General features: G+C 36.7%; 1 non-coding gene across 1 annotated transcript; it reads left to right on the plus strand.

Moving 5' to 3' along the window:
* The first annotated feature begins 378 nt into the window (after positions 1-378).
* LOC116117538 lies at positions 379-485 on the plus strand. The gene has a single exon (XR_004125977.1). It is a non-coding gene; the product is annotated as a small nucleolar RNA R71 (small nucleolar RNA).
* The last annotated feature ends 13766 nt before the right edge of the window (positions 486-14251 follow it).

The following is a 14251-nucleotide window of genomic DNA, read 5'->3' on the forward strand; positions in this document are numbered from 1 at the left end:
TGTTCTGATGATGAAGACGCTGAAGCAAACGTGTTCCCCACTTGGCATTCACTGCTCACATGACTACCTGCACAAAATTCATAAGTTAGTTGAGGTGCTTCAATAGAATTTACCTGTATACTTCCCAACTGTTTCTGAAGTGCTGTAAGTTGGGTTGAAATAGCCGTGTATGCATCAACTTCATGAAGACCCATAGATTTCTTTGACTGCATCCTCTCATTCGGTCTTTGATAGTTGTTACTTGCCAAAACTCAAGCAACTCATGAGCTTTTTCCGGTGTCTTATTTTTGCAATGCTCCTCCCGATGCTACGTCCACCATGGTTTGCACATCAACCATCAATCCATTGTAAAACATTTGGAATTGCATCTAAACTGGCAACCCATGGTGTGGACACCTCCTCAGTAGTTCCTTGTATCTTTCCCACGCCTCATATAATGATTCAAACTCTTCCTGTAGAAAAGATGTGATATCATTTCTCATCTTCGTAGATTTTGCTGGAGGAAAGAATTTGGTCAGGAACTTCTGTGCTAATTCATTCTAGGTTATGATCGTCCCTGGTGGTAGTGCCATTAACCATCCCTTTGCTTTATCCCTCAATGAGAAAGGGAACAATCTCAATCTGATGGCATCATCTGAAACTCCGTTTGACTTGAAAGTATCGCAAATCTCCAAAAAATTTTGCAATGTGCAGATTTGGATCTTCCTTCAAATCTCCCTTAAACTGTACCGACCGTTGGATCATCTGGATGATTGCCGGCTTTATTTTAAAAGTGTTGGCTTGCATTGCTAGTCTAGTAATACTTGACCCATTGCCATCAACTGTGGGAACTGAGAATTCCCTTAGTGTTCTATTTTTTTGTCATCTCAACCACTACAACCTTTCGTTTTCTTCTCTCTCTGTTAAGTCTTCTTGCGGTTCTTTCAATCTCTGGATCTACAGGAACCACTGGCTGACGTCTAGCTCTTCGTATAAACTACAAAGAACGAGAGAAAACGTGAGATCACTAGCTAACAGAAAAGAGCAACAAAAATTAACTAATGAACAATTAGAACAAAAATAAAACTCCAATCTAGCTAACTCAAGAAAATTCAATGTTAACACAAAAATCAATCCTCAGCAACGGCGCCAAAAACTTGATGCGTTGTTACTACAACATGCAATATAGCAAGTACACTAGTCGCACAAAGTAATAAAGTGATGAGTGAGTATCGTTCTCATGAGGATTGGTTGCTAAGCACTGATTTTCCTATTTGTTTTCAAGTTGGAGAAATCGAAAGTATTTGGATTTATGGGAGAATCTATAGCTAAACTGAAAGCAAAATCTACTATGTAATTCAATAACTAATTAATGAAAGCAAGATTAAAGCAAGAGTAATATCAAGTAAAGCAAACGGTTAGGGTTTTGACTTTATTTGGATCCTATGGATTAATTCTATACATTTATGCTACTTTTACACTCACATGCACGGATTGTAAATCGAATTCCCTAAGTTGTAAAACATACATTCTCAGGCTATGAATTCCTNTCTTTCCGGGACTTTTCTTCTCCACAAAACAAAGGACATGGTTGATGGTGGGTTTCTGTCTTTTTCCTGGAGATATTATAAAAAATTTCTTTTGCTTCCTAGTCTATGAATTGATGTTGCTTAAAAAACTGTGCTCCATTTACAGGTTCATCAGCAACTCTACCAATTCACCTTCCTAAGTACTTTGGAGAGGATAATTTTTAGTCTGAAGGTATTCCCCTTGGGCGTGTAGACAACATCCGACCATCGTAATTGTACTTTTTGGTTATCCTCAATGTTGGGCACACGCTGGGGGAGGATTTGCTGCCATCGACCTGTACTTTCTCAGCATACAGTGCTGTCCCTGTGTATTCCTTTAGATAGAAAGATGATGAGCTAAGATGACAGGACTTCTCGCCTTTGAATCAAATGATAATGATGCTTCCAGCAACTGATGTGCACGCAATTTAAGTTCCTCATTTTTCTCCGCATGAGAGGTTTCTGCGGTATTGTAATTGTGAGCAGTGTTTTATACAGTGTAGTTTAGGTTAAAAAATTTGAAAGAAATGAAGATATCCTTGGGTGATGTGGCTATGAAATTTAGATTGGATGTTTTGGTGGCACTAGAGAATTGTAGCTTTGAGGTTCTTATAGAATTCCTCAGTTTTATTAGCAGTTGCAAATTATGTTATATTTTTAGTGATGATGATTGAAAAGTTTTTTGTTGGCTTTTAGGCATGTTGAGTAACTATTGAAGGAGGGATTGGTTGATTGGTGCTTAGTATTCTTTTGATTGTTTGTTCAATTGTTGAGTGATAGAATTGGTGTGTGAGGGATGAGCTGCTCAATAGGAGAATGAGTTATATAAAGAAGACTGTGTTGTCTTGGAATGTGCTTAATAACTTAGTAATACTACACCAACAAGCTTTTTNCATTATTCGCTCAAAATACATGTTTTGGCCTGAAATAGAAAATATGTGAAATTAAGTAGCAATTCAGGCATAAACGAACTAAGAAGTATCCAAAATCCGGTTAAAAAGTCTAAATAAAATAGTATAATCCTTGGATTATCAAGTATGGACTTGATCTCTCTATTAGATACTTCAGCTTGCCCACTTGTTTGCGGATGGTAAGCAGTGGAGATGCGGTGGGTAACATTATATTTCTTGAATAAAGCCTCCACTACTCTGTTGTAAAAATGAGTCCCACAATCGCTGATTATAGCTCTTGGTGTCCCGAACCTGACAAAAATATGAGATTTGACAAAATCTACAACAACTTTAGCATCGTCAATCTGAGTAGCCTTAGCTTTTACCCATTTTGAAACATAATCCACAACAAGAATGATGTAAACATTACCATGAGAAGAAGGAAAAAGGCCCATGAAATCAATACCCCACACATCAAATATTTCACAAACAAGAATAGAGGTGAGTGGCATTTGGTCTCTATGGCCTAAATTTCCAGTTTTCTAACACTGATCACATGTTTTACAAAATATGTATGAATCACGAAACAAAGTAGGCCAAACCAATCAACATTCTAACACCTTATGAGATGTTCTTTGGGGACCAAAATGTCCTCCGCATGCATATGAATGACAAAATTTAAAAATGGAAAGAGTTTCTTATTGAGAGATGCACCTTCGAATAATTTGATCAGAACAATGTTTCCACAAATAAGGATCATCCCAAACATAATATTTACCATCACTTTTGATTTTATCTCTTTGAGCTCTAGACAATTCATCTAGTAGTTTTCTAGTAACTAGATAATTAAAAATATCAGCATACCAGGGGATTGACTTTTCAATAGAAAAGAGATACTCATCTGGAAATTTGTCTTGTAATGGTGATGGTTCTTCATTTGTGGGTAATCTACTGAGATGATTGGCGACCAAATTCTCTGTACGTTTTGTATCGCATATCGCCAAGTCGAACTCTTGTAGCAAAAGTATCCACCGAATGAGTCTGGGTTTTGCCTCTTTCTTTGACAAAAAATACTTGAGAGCTACATGATCAGAATAAATAATTACTTTACTTTAGTGCCAAGTAAATATGGACAGAATTTTTCTAAAGCAAAAATAATTGCTAGAAGTTCTTTTTTCGTCGTTGAATAGTTCCTCTGCGCATTATTAAGTGTTCTTGAAGCATAGTAGATGACATGAGGAACTCGTCCAACTCGTTGTCCAAGAACGACACCAACTGCATGATTGCTTGCGTCACACATGATTTCGAATGGAAGATCCCAATTCGATGACCGGATAATCGGTGCTGAATCAGCATATCCTTCAACTTATTGAATGCACCTTTGCACACCTCATCAAATTCGAACACCACATCTTTTTGCAATAACCTACATAAGGGTTGAACAATTTGGAAAAATCTTGATAAAGCGTCGATAAAGTCCTGCATATCCAAGAAAAGAGCAAATTTCCCGCACACTTGCGGGGTAAGGCAAAGATTTGATAATTTCTATCTTAGCTTTATCAACTTCAATTCCCTTAGAAGATACAATATGGCCTAGAATAATACCTTGATCAACCATAAAGTGACACTTTTCATAATTCAGAATAAGGTTCGTTTCTATGCATGTTTTAAGCAGTTTTGTAAGGTTAGTTAAACAAGTATCAAAAGAATCACCATAGACTATAAAGTCATCCATAAATACCTCTATGAAGTTTTCTACGTACTCTGAAAATATACTAACCATACACCTTTGAAATGTAGCAAGAGTGTTGCAAAGTCCAACTGGCATTCGTCGATATGCAAAAGTCCCAAACGGGCATGTGAAGGTGGTTTTTTCTTAGTCCTCAGGTGCGACTGGGATTTGATGAAAACTTGAATAACCATCAAGACAATAATAATGAGTATGACCAGCCAAACGTTCAAGCATTTGATCAATAAATGGAAGAGGAACGTGATCTTTTCTAGTTGATGCATTTAACTTCCTAAAATATATACAAACCCGTCACTCATTTTGAATTCGAGTGGGCACCAACTCACCATCAGGATTTTTTATTACCGTTATACCTGTTTTCTTTGGCACAACAACCTGAACCGGACTTACCCATTTACTGTTTGAAATTGGATAGATCATACCTACATCGAGAAGTTTCAAAATTTCTTTCTTTACCACTTCCATCATTGGTGGATTCAATCGACGTTGGGCTACTCTAGAAGGCTTACAATCTTCCTCTAATAGTATCTTATGCATACATGTGGAAGGGCTCAATCCCTTAATGTCAGCTATAGTCCAGCCAATAGCCTCTTTATACTCTCTAAGTATCCGAATAAACTTTTCTTCCTCTAATATGGAGAGTTTGTTTGAGATTATCACCGGAAGAGTTTCTCCTTCTCCTAAAAATGCATATTTCAGATGATCTAGTAAGGGTTTCAATTCCAATTTCGGTGCCTGCACAATAGAAGGAAGAAGTTTTGTGTGAGAAAGAGGCAACTCAATGTAAGACACATCATACCTTACAGGTTTAAGTGATTCCAATTCGTAGATTGCATCTTGCAGGTCGGACTCCAACACAAACTTCTTCATGATCTTCTGTAGCCCTTCAAAAGTGAAATTCATGCTAAGTATAACTTTTAGATTATCATCATCACTTAGATCAAAGATTTCCTACACCAATGGGTCAATAACATCCATAACAAAAACAGAAGACACATCATTAGGGTACCTCATGGCATCATAAATATTGAATTTAATAATTTCACCATCAAATTCCATTGTGAGTGTACCATCATGCACATCAATTTTTGTCTAGATGTTTTTAGAAATGGCCTTCCTAATAACATTAGTGTTGAATTAGAAGAGTCATCTTCTTCCATGTCAAGAACATTAAAATCAGCAGGAAAGACCAACCCATTAACTTGTACTAAGACATTCTCCACGACTTCTTCAGGATATACATTAGATCTATTAGCAAGTTGAATAATCACAACTGTTTCTTGTAATGGACCAATATTCAAAGATGAATAAAAAGAGAAAGGCATGATATTTATTGAAGCTCCTAGATCTAGCGTTGCTTTCTCAATCCTAACATCACCTAGTTTGCAAAGGATAGTAAACATACCTAGGTCCTTGCATTTTGGAGGTAATTTTTTCTGGAGGACAGCTGAAACATTTTCCCCCTTACTTATCTTTTCATTACCTTTCAACTTCCTCTTGTTGGTGCACAACTCCTAGAGAAATTTAGCATATCGAGGCACTTGTTTAATTGCATCAAGTAAGGGAATATTTACCACAACCTTGCGAAAAGTTTCAAGAATTTCCTTCTCTTCCTCTTCTTTCTTGGATTTAGTCAATCTAGTAGGAAATGGAGGATTTGTCACCAATGCCTTTGGTTGTTCACTATCAAGTCCTCTAGGCTGGTCAGTTTGAGGTTGAGAAGCAACTACTTCTTTTTCAATTTCTTCTCCACGTGCTGCCTTACTGGGTTCCTTCAACTCCTTCCCGCTTCTCAAGGTAACTGCACTAGCATTTTGTTTTGGGTTAACAACAGTTTGTGAGGGCAATTTACCTTGAGATTCCAATCTGCTCATAGAAGATGCCAGTTGACTCATTTGATTCTCCAATTACTGAATGCTTGTTCTTGTCTCCTATTGAAATTGCTGCATGTTAGTTGCAAATGATTTAACAATTTCTTTTAGAGACATACCTGAACTTGTGGAGGTTTGTTGTGGTGGTGGAGCATGTGGTCTAGGCTGAAAGTGTTGGAATTGTGGTCTTGCTCCATAGTTGAAATTGGGATGATCCCTCCATCCTGGGTTGTAGGTATTTGAATAGGGATCGTATTTCCTTTTTGGTGGGCTTGGAAATCCTCCAACTGCATTGGCATGCTCATAGGAATCATCTCGAAGTGTAGGGCACATGTCAGTTGGATGACTGATGGTAGCATAAATCCCACAAGCTTTCACTTGTTGCATATTTCCTACAGCTAACTGTTGAACAACAGAAGTTAGATTGGATATTTGATTTTCAAGGGAAGATATACTTACCTCATTCACCCTTATTAGAGATGTTTCTTGCCTGAATCCAAATTGTTGTGAGTTAGCGGCCATGATGGAGATCAAATCTCTAGCATCACGAGGAGTTTTGTTCACTATGGCACCTCTACTCGCTGCATCCATCATCTTCCTTTCCATGGGTAGGAGCCCTTCATAGAAATTTTTCGTGGTATTGAGCATGAAAATTTGGGAGCAAATGGATCAATCTAGATTTTAACTCGAAACCCACTTCCAAAGCTGGATATGTAATGCAAAGTGGCTGTTGATTTACATTTGGTGCAGCCAATTCCCTTAAAGTTCTCTCTTGATTGACCACTGTTTCTTCTATTTCAGAGTCACTAGATGAATCAACCAAGTCAGGTACTAAATTAAATCCGGGGGATGAGGATGAAGATGCTTGTTTTTCATGCAATGTAGCTTCCTTCCTCAACTTCCGAGTCGTCTTCTCAATCTCAGGATTGTATTGGAGTTCACCTGCACGAGAAGAACGAAGCATTAAAATAAATCTAATTAACACCATTCCCCGGCAACGGCGCCAAAAATTTGGTGGGTGTTGAATCCAACAAATAATAAAATTCTCACTCTTAAAAAATACAAATTGTAGCAATCATGAGCAGGGTCGTATCCATAGAGATTGGGTAGATTTATTTTAATGAAAATTAAAGTAAAGAAAACGGGGGTTTTGAAATTTCGAAGTGAAATAAAAAAAGAAAGCAATTATAATCAACTAATGATTGAGGAGAAATCAACATTAGGCAAATATCCAACCAAAGGTATAATTTCAGAATTGGTTCAGAGAATTAATCACAGATACAAGGATAAAATCTTCTATTTTTCACTAAATTGGTTATGGTTATTAACAAGCTCTAACAACCTATCTCTCCTTACTTTCTTGATAACCAAAACAAGCTCTTTGATTACTTCCCTTGTTAATAAACAACCGTAAACAAGCTCTTAGGATTTAATCTATTNTGCATGAACAACACATGAGTTCTCATGTTGAAGAAGAACACACTTTGAAGATTACTCATGAAGATCAATCTGGAGGAAGAGGTCACGATCGTGGAAGTTTTAGAGGAAGAGGAGGGGGAAGAGGCAGACAAAGCTTCGACAAGGCCATAGTGGAGTGCTATAATTGTCACAAGCTAGGATATTGGTGGGTGTCAAATCCAACAAATAATAAAATTCTCACTCTAAAAAAAAAAATACAAATTGTAACAGTGATGAGCAAGGTCGTATCCACAAAGATTGGGTAGATTTATTTTAATGAAAATTAAAGCAAAGAAAATGGAGGTTTTGAAATTTCGAAGTGAAATAAGAAAAAGAAAGTATTTATAATCAACTAAAAATTAAGGAGAAATCAATATCAGGCAAATATCCAACCAAAGGTATAATTTTAGAATTGGTTCAGAGAATTGGTTGCAGGTACAAGGATAAAATCTTCTATTCTTCACTAAATTGGTTATGGTTATTAACAAGCTCTAACAACCTATCTCTCCTTACTTTCTCAATAACCAAAACAAGCTCTTTGATTACTTCCCTTGTTAATAAACAACCCTAAACAAGCTCTTAGGATTTAATTTATCGACAACATTAATAATTAGAGAGACTACCAATTCTAGCCAACAAATACACAAGCTCGATTCATTTAGACTAGATTATATATCTTCATAACATAAATAAAAAATCTCTCTATAATCAACTATGTTATTTTACCACTAATATTAGAACATTTAAACGATTACGGATTTAAAGTTCTAAATGGCAATTTATTAACTAGATAATTGAACAACAGGCCTTTTTCATCAATCAATCAAGACAATAATTTTTAATAAATATAGAAGATATATAAATAGTGAATAAATAAAAGAACACTGAAAATTAATTAGATCTCACAATTCTTGAAGAACCAAAACTTAAATTATCCGTCAGTTGGAAGAAAAGTATTTAGCTACTCATAATTAAAAGAACGCCTAAAGAAAAGAGAAGAGGAGTTTTTCTTGTGAATAATCCCCCCTTTATAATAGTTACTCCATCTAATAATAGTTACCCTCTCTAGATAAGGAAGCAAACCCCACCTTAATAGGGAGTCTTGGCAAATCCTAGAGATAAGAATGGGTAACTAAATCTTTCCAGCTGTCATACATATCCTTTTTCTCCAACAAATTCGTAACCCTAGGTCAAAACCTTGGATCCAGTAAGGCGCGCCCACGCTTTATCTGCTGACTGCTTCTGTGAACATTCTGGGAAAACAGGACGTGTCCATGCTTTAAGCAAAAACTACTTCTAGAATGTATATCTTTTTGAGCTCTGATTTTTGCTCTCCAAATTTCTTGATTTGGAATTCAATTTGATTTAACTCCTCAATCTACTCCACAAAATACGAAACATAATCAAAATCCAAGATTTAAGCATTTATAACCATTAAAACATGAGGAAATATAACAAATATATAGATATTATGAATTCTTATCAGGTATTTTCAAAAGGAATGTCCAAGCAAGGAGAAGGAGGCCATTATGCCCAAACTCAAGAAGAGATGTTGTTGATGGTGTACGTGGATGTGAATAAGGCCAATAGAGAAGATATGTGGTTCCTTGACTCACGATGTAGCAATCATATGTGTGGGAAGAAGGAATACTTCTCAGATTTTGATAAAAGTTTAAGAGATTCTATGAAGCTTAGCAGTCACTCAAACATGGTCATAATAGGAAAGGGTAATATACAACTACAAGTAAATGGAATAGCATAAATCATAACAAGAGTAGTTTATGTGCCAGAGCTAAAGAACAATTTGCTTAGCCTTGGGCAATCGCAAGAAAATGGGTTTTCCATTTTGTTTCAACATGGAAAGTGTAAGGTGTTTCAGCCTAAGAAAGGCTCAATCATGGAGAAAAATATGTCTTCGAATCGAATGTTCATATGGCATGCTATACCTCAGCCTATAACATCTACTTGTTTCGATACAATTACAGAAGACATGATGCAACTTTGATATTGTAGATATGGACACTCGAGCTTTAAGACTCTTCAACAAAAGAAGATGGTGAATGGTACCATATTTTAAGTCTCACTTGAGGCTATGCAAGGATTGCATGGTAGGGAAGCAACAAAGGGACTCGTTTCCAAAGAAGAATACTTGGAGAGCTTCACAAATTCTTCAATTAGTGCATGTTGATATTTATGGACTGAACAAGCTTATCTCTAATAGCAAGAAAAGGTATTTGATTACTCTCATTGATGACTATAGTAGAAAAACATGGGTTTACTTATTGATAGAGAAATCAAAAACCTTTGCTATTTTAAAAAGTTATAAGATTCAAGTTAAGAAGAAAACAAACTCGTTTATTAGAGGATTATGATGCCTCTCTCATGTTCATGTATCTGACTGCAAAAAAAACTAAGCTGGATGATAAGAGCTTGAGTTGTGTTTTACTAGGAGTTGGTGAGGAGTCAAAGCCTTACAGACTTTATGATCCAATTTCACAAAGGATCATAATAAGCAGGGATGTTAAAGAAGACAAGAATTGGGATTAGGATAAAAAGTATGAAGAAGCCATTGTGTGCGATTTGGAATAGGATGATCATGAGGAGGAAGCAGTTGTGTTTGATGAGAATGAAGAGAAGGGTGAGTTTGATCTTGATGTGATATAGAAGAAGAAGAAGAGAATTTCTTCTCTGATTCCTTGATTGAAGAAAGCTCTCCTAGCTCACATGAAGGGAGAAATAAGAGACCACTAATTTGGATAAGAGACTATGAAACAGGAGAAAGACTTCTTGAAGAAGATAATGAAGCTTATTTGTCCATGTTTGCAACTGCTGATGCTATTCACTTTGAGAATGTCATGAAGAGTGAGAAATGGAAAAAAGCCATGGATGTAGAAATGGAAACAATAAAAAAAATGGCACATGAGAGTTGATGGAGTTGCCTGAAAGAAGGGAGGAAAGAAAGTTGGAGTGAAATGGGTTTATAAGACTAAATTTAATGAAAACGGCGAAGTGGACAAATACAAGGCTAGGCTTGTAGTGAAGGGGTATACTCAACAGCATGGGGTAGACTATACTAAAGTATTTGCACCTATCGCACACATGGAGATAGTTTGGCTGGTGGTAGCACTTGCAACTCAAAGAGGATAGACTATCTACCAACTAGACGTGAAGTTAGCGTTTCACATGGTAAGTTGAATGAAAAGGTTTTTGTGAGTAGCCTTGTGGTTCTGTGCAAAAGGGAATTGAATCAAATGTTTATAAGTTAAAGAAGGCACTTTATGGGCTTAAAAGCACCACATGATGGTATAGCGATATGTAAGCTTATTTCTTGAGGGAAGGTTTTGAGAAGTGTGACTACGAGCATGTTTTGTTCATCAAGGCAAGAAAAGAAAGAAAAATATTAATCGTAAGTTTATACGTTAATGGTTAATTTTTTATTGGAAATGATAAATTGATGTTTATAGAGTTTAAAAATTCAACGAAACATGAGCTTGACATGACATATCTTGGTAAGATAAAGTATTTCCTTGGTCTTGAAGTCTTGCAAAAATCTAATGTTGTTTTTATCAGTAAGAAGAACTATGCATTGGAGGTGCTACAATGGTTTGAAATGGATAAAAGTAATTATGTTGATAATCCTATTGTCCCTGGCTTTAAGCTTGTGAAGGATGAAGGTGGAGTTTAAGGCAGGACAAGACTTCCTATAAACAAGTTGTCGGTAGTCTCATGTATCTCACAGCTACTCGACTGGACATGATGTTTGTGGTGAGCCTTATTAGTAGATATGTGGAGAATCCTATTGAGCTTCATTTGCAGGTGGCAAAAAGTGTGTTGAGATACTTGAAAGGAATAACTGGGTTTGGAATTTTCTATAGGAAGGAGGAAATCATGAATAACTTGTTTCTTACACCAACAATGATTATGTTGGAGATTTGGAAGATAGAAAGAGCACTTCAGGTTATGTGTTTTTATTGAGTTTAAGAGTAGTATCCTGGTCATCAAGAAAGTAGCCAGTAGTAAGTTTGTCTACCATACAGGCATAATTTATTGATGTAGCTTCATGTGCAAGCTAGACAGTATGGTTGAAAAGGGTGTTGAGAAAGCTAAGTCAGAATCAAGGGAAGTCAACTATTATTTGTTGTGATAGTAGCTCTACAATCAAACTTTCGAATAACCTAGTAATGCATGGTCACAAAGACTAGTACTATGGAGTTGATGCATTGTGGCACACGGAGACAGTTGGCTGATGTGATGACTAAACCACTTGAGCTAGATGCTTTCTTGAAGCTGCGAGAGCTATTGGGAGTTTGGTCAGAGATTGATATAAACTGAGTACTTGTAGCATTCAGTTTAAGGGAGGATTTGTTATGTTTTGTTATTCTAGACGTTATGTTTTGTTATTCTAGACGTTATGTTTGTTTTGGTAGTTTGTTATCACTCAGTCAATAAGTTACTATTGTTAAGGGTTGCATGTTTATTTGATTTAGTCTTACCACGTTATTAGGATTTGTTAGACGTGGGCTGATAGTTCTTGTTTCAGTTTGTTCTGTAAGGCTATATAATAGCCAAGTTTTGTTCTTCAATAATATATGAGTTTTCTCCCAATTTTTGTATCCTTTTGTAAGTTTTTCTGGTTCCTACCATATGGAAGATAGAAAAAAGAAGAAAGGAAGTGAAGAAAAAAGATGAAGGACAAGAAAAAGAAATTGAGGATGGAGAGAAGAAGAGAAAGTAATGAAGAAAGAGAAAGGAGAGTGAGAAGAAGAAAAAAAGGTGAAAGAATGTGGATAAAAAAATAAAATAAAAGTATAGGTTTTCCAAAAGTTCAAAAGTCCAAAATACCCTTTTTAAAATTCTGAAATATCAATATAACCAATATATTATTAACTTTAACTGAAAAATATAAGAGAATAAGGGTTATCTATGTAATAACATAACTAGCGGGTGCTCATTAGATTAGGTAAAATTTATAGGGGTTTATTTAGATAATTGTAGATGCTAAAATCTATGATTATAGAAAAAAGGTTTGATCTTGTGAGGTTGAGGCCATTGATAATCCGTTGTATCTACACATAAAGCAAACAAGCATGAAGCTTACGTAAACACCGGTGTTGTGTCTGCCGTAGGCACTCCTAAGATCATGTCAGTAAGGCTGAATAAGGCTATTTAGTGAGGGCTAAGGAAAGGTAGGGTTACTGAAAGTTTAGTCAGAGACTAGAACTATGACGTAGGTGGAGTGAGAGCTTAGGAGCAAGTAGGTGGTATTGAGATTGAATGCCCAATGAGAGGCATGACCTCTGTTTATATAGTAGTCGTAGGATCTTCGTATCCTAGACTTTGAGTCCATAATGGTAAAGGTTTAGTGAATAGAAAAAATCTTGATTTACTGACCTCAATAGGACTAAGAGTTCTAATTCACATGAGATACAAAATCTTGGACGAATTATGATAAAACCCAAATAGGAAGTAGGCATATTAAGGCTTTTAGTAAGATTCTAACCCTTTAGAGGTCATCATGGACCAATGGGCCTGGCCCTCGGTAGGTTAATGTTGATGCCCAATCTAGAGAGAGGCTGGATTTAGGCCATGGGTTTGGTCTATGATATGAATTTTAACGTAGGCCTGATCGAAATTGGGCCACGGCCTTGGGCCTACGTAGTAGAAATTACCTGCTAGACAATTTTTGGCCCATGTAGTTAGCCCCTTAGTCTGCCTTGGATCTAAGTATCTGAGGAAAAGGGTTATCCATGAGTCGATTGACTTAATATCCATAACCTCAGAGGCTTCTTTGGGGATTAGTATTGTCTTAGATTGGGGTTCCTTCTAGTTGGCTAGCTATTGGAGAAAAAGTAGTGGGATGGATGATTTGGAAGTACCTTGAAGGGTTGGGCCAAGGTTGGCAAGTGCGTTAGCATGGGTGTTTTTAGTTCTTGGGACTTGGAAGATTGTGAACTTTTTGAAGGCCGACTAAAGCTCTTTAACTAGGTTCAAGTATGTTGTTATGAGCCTAGTGGGTGCCTTGCAGTTGATTGACTATGAGTTGGGTATCAGACTTGACTTCTAACCTTGTCACCCCTATCTCCTTTGCGAGTGAGAGACCGACTATTAGAGCCTCATACTTGGCCTTGTTATGTGTACACTTAAAGCTGCATCAGATGGCTGATTGGATGACTTCTCCATCTAGTGTTACCAATACTATACCCAAACCACTTCCATTTACATTGCTTGACACATCGACCGAAAGAGTCCACTTCAAAGGGATTTCACTTGTCAAGCATAGTAACTCTCTCTCCACCTAATTGGAAGCGTTAAGAGTGAAGTCTGATATGAAATCTACTAATACTTGAGACTTGATGGCGGTGCGCAGTCGAAAAGAGACATCGAACTCACTCAGCTCGACTGTCCACTAGATGAGTCGTCCCGAGAGCTTGGGTTTATGTAAGATTTTCTTGAACAAGTAGGTGGTGAGGAAATCAATGAAGTGACACTGGAAGTAGGGCCAAAGCTTCCTAGATGTCTGGATGAGCGCAAGTGCCAGCTTTTCTACCTAACTATACTAGCTCTCAGCATTGAGGAGCAACTTGCTTACATAGTAGACCGACAATTGTTTCCCGTTGTCCTTTTTAATCAGGATGGCTGAAATAGATAATTTCGAGATTGCCAAGTATGTGTACAATTTTTCTCTAGTTAGTAGTTTAGAAAGTAGAGAGGGAGAAGTCAAGTGCCTTTTTAGCT

The sequence above is a fragment of the Pistacia vera genome, unplaced genomic scaffold (assembly GCF_008641045.1).
Source record: "Pistacia vera cultivar Batoury unplaced genomic scaffold, PisVer_v2 Contig817, whole genome shotgun sequence".
In the NCBI taxonomy this organism is placed as follows: Eukaryota; Viridiplantae; Streptophyta; class Magnoliopsida; order Sapindales; family Anacardiaceae; genus Pistacia; species Pistacia vera.